We start from the raw sequence: 11,075 nt of genomic DNA, 5'->3' as shown, positions 1-11,075 counted from the left end.
GCCCTGACTGGGAATTGAACCCGCAACCTTTCGCCTTACAGGACAGCGCCCAACCAATTGAACAACACTGGTCAGGCTCTAGGTCTCGATTTTGGATTAGATGTATGAATTTGTTAAAACTCCTAGAACTGTTGCACTTCACTTTATTGTCTTTCACAGGTGTTGGGTTTTTTACAAATTGAAGGCATGACCAGCAAAAAGATTACAACTCACTTTATTGCCATACCCACTTTATTATGGAGGTCTGGAGCCAAACCCACAATATCTCTGAGGTATGCCTGTATGTAAAATGTCATTTTATTGTATGTAAACTATACCTTTCAATAACATGGAGTTACAGAGCAAAAGAAAAAGAATGAACTATTGATACATGCATGCAACAACACAAGTGAATGATTTGCTATATCATACATTATGTTGAGTGAAAGAGCGCAGACTCAAAAAGAGTACATGGTACATGATTCCATTTATATAAATTCAAAACAGATATACCTAAATTATAGTGATAGAAGCCAGAACAGTGTTTGCCTGGGGATGGCTGCAGTGAGTAGGACTGATTGGACGGGCACGAGGAAACTTTCGGGGCGATGAAATGTTCTGTGTCTTAGTTGGCGTGGTGGTTACACATGTGTATGATTGTCAAAACTCATAGAACTGCCCACCTAATATCAATACATTATGTTGTGCGTATACGTCAATTAAAAATGAAACAGAAAATACATTGTAATGAAAGATCAAAATTTTTTAAATGCTGGTAGTAATAAATTTAATTTATTTGTACTGTAGAAAAGGTAGTGGGGGCTAAGAATGATTTCTCAACTCTTAACCACTCATGAAAACAGACAGCATGCACACACTATGCTACAGAACTGAGAATGCCGTGTACCATATTACCTTCCCAAAGGACTACTCTGATTCTCAGCATCTTCACCAATGGTGAGCTACTGCTAGGAGACAGCACTGTAGTCTCATTCCATGTTGGGCAGCAACCCTGGGGGAGACTGCTAATTGGCTTTCTGAGGAATAATGCTCCTGTCCTGTTATTGAAGTGATCCCTTTTTAGAAAAAGACAAAACTAGCCCTGGCTGGTGTGGCTTAGTGGATGGAGCACCAGCCTGTGGACTGAAAGGTTGCCGGTTCAATTCCCAGTCAAGGCACATGCCTGAGTTATAGGCCAGGTTGCCAGTTTAGGTGGGTGAGAGGCAATGGATTGATGTTTCTCTCGCACATCGATGTTTCTCTCCCTCTCTTCCCTCCTTTCCCCTCTCTCTAAAAATAAAATTTAAAAAAAGACAAAAAACTAGGTTTGAGGCGCCTCTCCTTCTTGCTCTTTGCCCCAAATGTCTACACAGCAAAGCTTTCAACAAAACTAAGCAACTCAATTGTAAGTTCTTTGTGGCAGAGAACTATAGAGCAAAAATTGAAGTCTGGGTGCCCACTGCCCTCTCTCCATTGATACTTCATTACAAAGTGCAGCTGCTCCAGCACTGAGATGGTGATTCCTACATTGCTTCCACTGAAACACAATTCCTAGAGCTAATTCACCAGAATTGATGGTAGGATTTTAAAAAATTTATTTATTTTTAGAATGAGGGAAAGGGAGGGAGAAAGAGAGGGAGAGAAACATCGATGAGTGTGAGATACATCGATCAGTTGTCTCTTGCACGTCCCTAACTGGGGACTCGGCCTGCAACCCAGGCATGTGTGCTGACTGCGAATCGAACCAACGACCCTTAGAGTTCACAGGCTGGCGCTCAATCCAATGAGCCCCACCAGCCAGGGCTGAGGGTGGGATTTTTGCTTGCATTGGATTTGTAGGACTTCTACTGACATTTATTTTTATTATTTCACTTCCTGCACCTGTAAGGAGACCGATTGGCTTTTGTTTAGTACAGCTGGTGCTGGCAGGAAGGTCCAGCCTGAGGCTCCAACTGGGACAATGAAACTACCCAGCTTGTTTGGAGCAGCTCTGCCAGGGCTGTCACTTCCTCCCCTCAGCTAGCATTTATATTCCAAAAAAAAAAAAAAAAGGGCATCCAGCCGGAAACCATGAGAATCCCACTCATGGGAAGGGTATGTTTTCTTAGGCAGTCTCCTGCAGTGAGTCGGACTGGGTTAGACTGGGCAGTTATAATGAGTTAATTTTTTAATGCATTTTCAGTTTATTCTAATCATCCCATTTAATTCTCACAGCTTTCCTGTTATCTCCCTTTTACAAGTAGGGAAATTGAGGTTCAGAGAAGTTGACTTCCAAGATAATATGGCCTAGTAAATGGCAAATACAGTATTTGAATTCAGTGTAACTCAATTCGAGAAAGGAATGGGCAACAAAACCAAAAACAGGGTGGAGTAAGAGGCTGGCTTTTTTGGGAACCCAGGACTGTGATCTAGAGCCCAGCCGGCCCCTGACTGGCTGGGGCCAGCAAACCAGTCAATAATTGGAGGCATTAGCCTTTTCCAGGGCACTTTCTAATTGGCCGTTGGGGCCTGAAATCTTGCTGAGAAACTGAGCAGCTTGAACTGCATCTTACTGCCTGATCACATAATGATTTCGTCTTCACTCAACTGTGACTTCTGTGGGCAGAGACCTCACCTACTTTGCTCACTGTTGGCTTTCCAGCACCTCCTCCATAGAAAGGACACAATAAACAACTGTTGAATTAGGGAGTACAAATCAATAAGTGAGTTAGTGATCAGCCGATCACTAACCATCAAGCCGGATTCTGTCACAGCATCATTCATTCTATGTGAATGAGTGCAAGGGACTCAACTGCTTCTCCCTCACTCTCTCACAAATCAGTTTTAAAAAATGACCAGATGCTTCATAGATCCTCCCATCAGGAGATGAAGTTTATTTCCCCACCCAGGACATCTGGGCTGCTCTTGTGATTTGTTCTGACCAAAAGAATGTAACAAAATTGTATTTGGGAAGTTGTGAGCCAAAGCTTCATGAGAATTTGTACCTTCCACTCTCTCTCGGAAGCTGGAGACGGTCTACCGTGCTGTGAAGATGAAGGACCATGCGGAGGGATCCTGTTCTGTTCTTGGCTAAGCCCAGACGTCAGCTAGGGGAATGTAGCTGTGTGGGTGAGCCTGAGAGAGACCAGCAGAGCCACCCAGACAATCCTTAGAATTGTGAAAAAGTCATCTTAAGTCATTGTTTTGGGGTGATTTGTTACACTGAAGTAGGTAGTAGATATAAAAGGAGTTGGTGATGATTGGTTGGGGCGGGGGGGCCAGGGAGTAAGACTCATGATGAAGCCAGGTTTCTGGGACAAGCAATAGGCAGTTGAAATGCCATTTTGTGAACTAAAGTTAGGGGAGGAGCCAAGAACAGAACATGGAGTTTTTAGATTGGTGGTTTGTGGTGTGGTAACAGGTGATGAGTTCAGTTTTGGGTATGTCGAGTGCAAGTGTCACGTAGGCAGTGTTTGTACAGCCCTGCAGCTCAAGGGTTGGGTCTTGCCATAGATTCAGGAGTTGCCAGCAAGAATGAACAAGATTGTCCATGGGAGAGGAGAGAAAGAGGAAGAAATGGTCCAAAACAGCTGTAAGGAACAGTCACATTTAAGAGGTGAATAGAGGAGCCTGCCAAGGAGACTAAGAAGTGCCAGAGAGAAGGAAGACCAGTAGATGTTGTGTGTCACTTTAGTCATTAGAAAGTGGTTAGAGGTAGGCCTACCCATAACATTAAATGCTGCTGAGGAGTCAAATATGATAAAGTGCTTGGGTTTTTTTTTTTTGTTATTAGTAACATGCAGGTTGTTGGTGTCCTTAATGAAAGCCATTTCTGAGGAGCAGTGGGGGAGAAGTCAGACTGCACAGGGATGGGGAGTGGGACTCAATGTACAGAAGCAATTTTACAAGATTTTTGGTCATTGAGGACAAATGTGGTTTTTTAAGTATATTTTATAGATTAAGCTATTACAGTTGTCCCATTTTTCTCCCTTTATTCCCCTCCACCTGGCACCCCCTTCCCACCAGCATTCCTCCCCCTTAGTTCATGTCCGTGGTTCATACATACAAGTTTTTTGGCTCCTCTGTTTCCTCTACTATTCTTAACCTCCCCCTCTATTCTGTACCTACCATTTAAGCTGCTTATTCCCTGTACTTTTTCCCCATTCTCCCTGCTCCCCATCCCCACTGATAATGCTCCATGTGATCTCCATTTATGTGACTGTTCCTGTTCTAGTTGTTTGCTTAGTTTGTTTTGTTTTTGTGTTTTTTTTTAGGTTCAGTTGTTAATACTTGTGAGTTTATTGTCATTTTACTGTTCATATTTTTTATCTTCTTCTTCTTAGATAAGTCCCTTTAACATTTCATATAATAAGGGCTTGGTGATGATGAACTCCTTTAACTTGACTTTTTCTGGGAAGTACTTTATCTGCCCTTCCATTCTAAATGATAGTTTTGCTGGAGAGAGTAATCTTAAATGTAGGGCCTTGCCTTTCATGACTTTGAATATTTCTTTGTGGCAGACTCCGGCCCACAGAGTCTGTGTATTGTGACTGAAGATGAAAACAAATGCACAGACTACAGCAGTCCTGTGGAGAAAAAGGGAAGGTTCGGTACCCTCTTAAGATGAGAGTCCTACAGCACTTCTCTCATGGGGAGAGTGCACTGACCCTTGCCTGGACAGGCTTTTATTGTTTTTCTAAGGTCTTATGTCAAAGAAGGATCTACTATCTATTGCATAGAATATTGTTGTCTACACTTTAGGTACAATCAAGGAAATGAAAATAACATGCAGAGGGAAAGGTAGTGAGATGATTAGCTCTGTCTTTGGGAGAATTCACACAGGCTTTGGAAATTACCTTGAAGATAGGCAATAAACATCTACTGTTTCAGACCAGGGTGAGGGAGTTTTAGCAAGAGCAAGCCATAACAGTCTTTATGAATTTTTTAGGCCTGATTCCTATGAGAAAACCCGGTTTGAGGGTCTGGCTCCTGCCCACCACATCACTTCTGTAGGTTTTCCATACAGAGCTGAGTCACAGTTGCCAGACCAAAACAAACCGGTTCCCTACACTTCTTGCTAGCTCCTTTTTGCCTGCAAAGTTTCTTTGGAGAAACCAGCTGATACTCTTATGGGAACCCCTCTGTAGGTAACTGTCTCCATTTTTCTTGCTGTTTTTAAGATTTCTTATCTTTCATCTTGGGCAATGTAATTATGATGTGCCTTGGTATGTTCCTCCTTGGGTCCAACTTTTTTGGGACTCTCTGAGCTTCCTGGACTTTCTGGAAGTCTGTTTCCTTTGCCAGATTGGGCAAGTTCTCCTTCATTATTTTTTCAAATAAGTTTTCCATTTCTTGCTCTTCCTCTTCTGTTTCTGGCATCCCTATGATTCAGATGGTGGAACACTTAAAGTTGTCCCGGAGGTTCCTAAGCCTTTCATTTTTTTTGAATTCTTGTTTCTTCATTTTGTTTTGGTTGAATGTTTATTTCTTGTCTATTCCAAACCATTGATGTGAATCCTGGTTTCCTTCTCTTCACTGTTGGTTCCCTGTATATTTTTCTTTATTTCACTTTGCATAGCCTTCACTTCTTCCTTTATTTTGTGACCATACTCAACCAATTCTATGAGCATCCTGATTACCAGTGTTTTGATAGGTTGGCTGTCTCTTCACCACTTAGTTCTATTTTTGGAGTTTTGATCTGTTCTTTCATTTGGGCCATATTTCCTTGTCTAAGTGTACCTGTTACGTTGTAAGGGGTAGAGCCTTAGGTATTTGCCAGGACAAGGCAACTCACATTGCTGTGTTGTGGTGCTGTATGTGGGGGAGGGAACAGAGAGGGAACAATGCTACTTGCTTGGCTCTAGGCCAGCCTTCTGTCACTTCTGCCACTACCCACAAGCTAATTGGGCCTTCTGGTGCTGATTCCTGTGTAGGTGGGTTTGTGTAGATGCTAGGACCCTGTGGGTCTCTCCAATGAACTCTCCTGTGAGGCTGGGAATTTCTCTTGCCGCTGCAATTCCCACAGGTTTTTTACAGCCAGAGGTTTTAAGGCTTTATTTCCCCACGCCGGAACCCTGGGTTGTGTGGCCTGTCTCCCCACTTGTTCCTCCCAGTTTATCCATACCCAAATGTGAGACTGCCCAGTCTGCCAGCCACCACCTTGCCTGCCTCCTCTCCAGCTGCCCATCTGTGCCCCTCCTACCAGTCTGAATTAATGTTTCTGCTTTAGCTCCTTGGTTGTTGGACTTCCACAGTTTGGATTTCTGGCAGTTCTGCTTATTTATGTATTTTTTAAAAGATTTTATTTATTTATTTTTAGAGAGGAGGGAGGGAGGGGGGCAGAGAGAGAGAGAGAGACAGACAGACATCAATGTGCGGTTGCTGGGGGTTATGGCCTGCAACCCAGGAATGTAACCTGGCTGGGAGTCGAACCTGGGACACTTTGGTTCCCAGCCCGCACTCAATCCACTGAGCTACACCAGCCAGGGCTATTTATGTATTTTTAATATATTTGTTGTCCTTCTTTTGGTCATATGAGGAGGCAATGTGTATCTACTATGCCTCCATCTTGGCTGGAAGTCCACATTGAGGAGAAATGTAAGGCTGGAGAGGGAGGTTTGGATTTTAAGTAGGAGATACGTTGAAATATCACCAAGAAAATTAATGGGTGAACCTTGAAGAAATTGCAGTTAAGTGAAATAACCCAGTCACACACACAAACAAATACTTATATGAAGTACTTAGGAGTAGTCAAGATCATAGAAACAGAAAGTAAAATGATGGTTGTCGGGCTGGGACTATCAGCCTTCTGTCATTGTTTATTGGGTGTGGTTTCCACTTTACAAGATGAAGAATTATGGAGATGGATGGTAGTGATGGTTGCACAATGTTCTGAATGTATTTAATACCACAGAACTGTATGCTTAAAAATGGTTAAGATGGTACATTTTTTATTTACCACAATAAAAAAAACTGGAAAAATTGGGGGCTGGGAGGATCAGCTAATGGGGTGGCAAAGGTTGAAAACAGGAGAGGGAGAGTCAATGGAGCAAATCCTTAAAAGGCACAGGAGAGGGAATTTGGTGCATGTAGAGAAATTTGGACAACAGGGATACCTTTCCCATTTGTAACAGACTGAGAGGGGAGAGGTGTGCCTGGAGGTAGGTCTGGTGGTGGAGGGTTGAGGGTGTTGCTTTGTGTTGACTGTTTACTTGGATTTGGGAAATTCTTTGCTTAAAGTTGAGGGAGATAACAGGGTTGGAAGTTGAAGGTGAGTCTTGAAATGGTCCCTGAACAGAGTGGGGGAGTTAAGCAGAAAGGACTAATGATCCATGACATGAGGGTACTGCAGCTTTTTCTGAAGTTGTCCCCTCCATTGATGTTAACTATGAAATCAGATAAATGGAACGGTATTTAACTTGTCCCTCTAACACAGCCTTGCTTGCTCCAGAGATAACAAAGCGGTCCTGAAATACTGGAAGCTGTGTTGTTGCTACACCTGGACTCAAATGGCACTGGTTCATTAGGACGACTTCTGTGCACATTTAGAAGGTGTCGCCATCCGAGAGGAGCACAAGATAGATAACAATACACCTCGCACACAGCCACACAACCTGACCAGGGGCTAACTCATGTCCTCTCAAGTCTAAGTTTGGAGACGTTTGCTTTCAGGGATAGAACCTGACTGCTTGGCTTTTCTTCAACTGGGGAATTCCAAGGACTGGAAGCATATGGATGAGGATGTTACAGAAGAGTTGTAAACACTTGAAAAATGTGTACTAGTACTTTCAGGAGAGTTCCATCTAAACATCCCTACCCCCACCCATTTCCTCTGGGAACAGGAAATGGCTGTAGTGCTGGGCAATAAGGCTAAAAAAAGGTCTGCCACCGAACCACCTCTGCCCATTAGATATTGATAAAGCAGGGGCTGTAGGTATCTCATCTGGGCAGCTGACATGCCAAACAGCCACCACTGTTAGGCTTAGTTTAATATTCCTTCCTTCACCTACTCCTATACCCCATTTTACTTTTAGAACTACTATGTGATTAGTCCTACTATGGAGAATCCTCTTGCTTCAGCCCCTGCTGAATACTAGTATCAGAAGTTTCTAAGCCAAGGCAGAAGCATCCAACAACAGGGGCTGGAGGGCATAAGGTAGGAAGGTAACAAACAGCCTCCAAGCAGATCCCCACCACCTCTCACTTCCCACTAGATGTCTTTTTAAATAATTTTTTAAAAATTGATTTGAGAGAAACAAACATTGCTTTGTTGTTCCCTTATGTATTCGTTGGTGGTTTCTTTAAAAAAATTTTTTAAAGCTTTTATTTCTTTAAAAAAAACCTTAAAGCTTTTATTTATTTATTTATTTATTTATTTATTTTTGAGAGGGGAAGTAAGGAAACATCAATGTGTGGTGGCCTCTCACACACCCCCTACTGGGAACCTGGCCCAAAACCCAAGGCATATGCTCTGACTGGGAATCCAACCATCAACCCTTTGGTTTGCAGGCCAGTGCTCAATTCACTAAGCCACACCAGCCAGGGCTAGTTGTTTCTTGTTATGTGCCCTGACCAGGGATCAAACCCACAACTTTGGGACAATGCTGTGAGCTAGCCTGCCAGGGCTCCTACTAGGTGTTTGAAGCTAATCTGGGGAAGCCCTATCCCAGATTCAGAGTTAGGGTACTGGAGTCTTCTAGCATAAGCCCCTCAGGTTCCCTATCCTTCATTATATCGTTTTTTTTTGGAAGACACTGCAATCCGAGTCCATCAACAGAATAAGGAACACTTATTCTCTATCAGAAAAGCAAAGTCAGGTAAAACTGCAGGGGGTTCCTAAGAACCTGGTATCTCTATCTGGGACCAGGAGAAACTGAAGAGGGTCCCTGAAATCTACAACTTGGATGGTGTTGATGAAGGAGAGGGGCCAGTCCCTCTTGCTGGATGAGTCTCCTACACATCATACAGGCTGTTCTTTCCAAATTTTCCCTTTGGGTTTCTCCTCAGAATTATTTTGTATAGTACATGTAACTTTGAGTCACAGATCCTCTTTGGAATAACAATAGATTTTTTTTAGAAGTCTGCCATTCTTCCTCTGTAATATCCTTCTAGTCCATTTCTTCTGCATTCTCAATACAACCAGTGACATCCTGGCACTTGCTGTGTGATGGGACTGATGGAATAATCTTCTCACTGGTTTCTTGGACACCAACCTTTCCAGCTCCAGTATATCCTGTAGACGTCTGCTAGACCAATTTTCCTACCCCACACTCCCAAAAATGCTTTAATTATTTTCTGTCTTCTAAGAATCTGTGATAATTTACTAATAAATCCAGTTCAATTATATCTCCATTTTCTACCTAATGAGTCTTTTCTCTGCCCACGTGGCTAGGCTGCTCCCCTTACCACCCTTCCGGTATACTGTGTGTGTCCTGGTGAAGTCTTGATAGGGTCAGTCTACCTGAAGCACTCTTCTTGTCACTTGAAATCCCACTTTTCTTTGATAACAAACTCCACTCCTTTATGAATCTTCTCTAACCTCAGAAATCTTTACCTTCTAAATATCAATGGCACTTTGAATGAAATGGCCTTCAAGTTACATAATAAATGAGATGTGGACAACAAAGGTAGAATACCTTTCTGAATCCTATTTTTATTCCTAGGTGGACTAGAAAAGTAGAATGTAAGGACTAAAAGTACCGTATTTTACCATGTATAACATGCACCCATGTTTTTGGCCCAAACTTTCAAGAAAAAAACCTTTCAGTTTACTTTTAATTATTTATTTGTTTATATTTAGATACTTGTTTTTTGTATTATAAAGAAATTTTATTTATTTTTTAATATACAGATATCATTATTGTTTTCTAGAGTTACTTTTAATGCATAAGTATAGTATAAATAAAACAATTAAAAACATTTATATAGATATCTATTTTTATAGATTAAAACATTTATATAGTCTTACCCATGGAAAACGTGCATCATTTTTCCCTCAAAATTTGGGCAAAAAAGTGCACATTATACATGGCAAAATACGGTACTATGGCTAACGGTAGTTAGCTATTGCACCCTCTGATTTACCCACAGGAAAACAGAAATGTAAACACCCCTCTGGCAACTGACTAGGGCCCTTGGACTGTGCAGCCATCCCACCTACTCATGTCAAGTGTCAACTTTGAAATGGAACAGTAATATAAGGTGATAACTAGCTTATGGAATAATATGTGAGTCTTCATATTATGTAGTAATATGTAGTAATCATATTAGTAATATGATTACTAATATCAGCAACCAAAACATGCTGTTTCCTTCTTATAGTCAGTGATATCTTAGTAACATGAATAGGTCACTATTGTTAGTGTTATTAAAGGATACATCAACAGTTGATTAGTTATCATGCATACAGCCAATGAACACTCAAAAACCCCAATAAAATCCATTGTTTATGTGTATGGATAATGAACATATCCAGAATCTTTCTTTGGACCGAAATCTCCTTTTCCCAAGTGAATTCTGTGTTCTAGGGCACAGTTTATCATTGCATATAGAGGAACTTACTAAAAACAGTAGAAGAAACCCTGTGACCTGAAGTTCACCAAGGGCTCAATACATTTTATGTCACCAATGTCTCAGAATTGGACATGGTCACAGAAGCAGTTGAGGTCCATTGAGCCCTGGGGGCCAAACACTGGAGGCAAAGAACACGGTCTGCGAAGGAACAGGGACTGCAGTGACACTGGGAACACGTTCCAGAGCCATGCATGACAGTGACTCTTACCTTTTTAAAACACACACACTCCTTTGGGAGTTTCTCTCCAGGAAGATGCATTTAAATTCAAAGTACTGCATATACTTCAGACTCCACAAAACCCACCCAGTGAATTCTAAGGGGTCCAAGCCCCCACATTAAGAACCAGTGATCTAGATAGATTTCTACCAGATGCCCATCTACTCCTACTATTGAGGAGACTGGGGCACTTGCCTTCCCATTTTCCTGCTCAGCTTTAGGGCTACTCAGTAGATGGGTTATACGTGTTGTGAGGTGGGGGTATGCTTGGCCTGCAGCCTTGTGAGTTTACAGTCCTTTAATTATTGCCTTCGTTTCTCTTTATGTC

The sequence above is a fragment of the Phyllostomus hastatus genome, unplaced genomic scaffold (genome assembly GCF_019186645.2).
Source record: "Phyllostomus hastatus isolate PE091 unplaced genomic scaffold, TTU_PhHast_1.1 phas_scaffold_345, whole genome shotgun sequence".
Lineage (NCBI taxonomy): Eukaryota > Metazoa > Chordata > Mammalia > Chiroptera > Phyllostomidae > Phyllostomus > Phyllostomus hastatus.
This window is presented reverse-complemented; position numbering follows the sequence as displayed.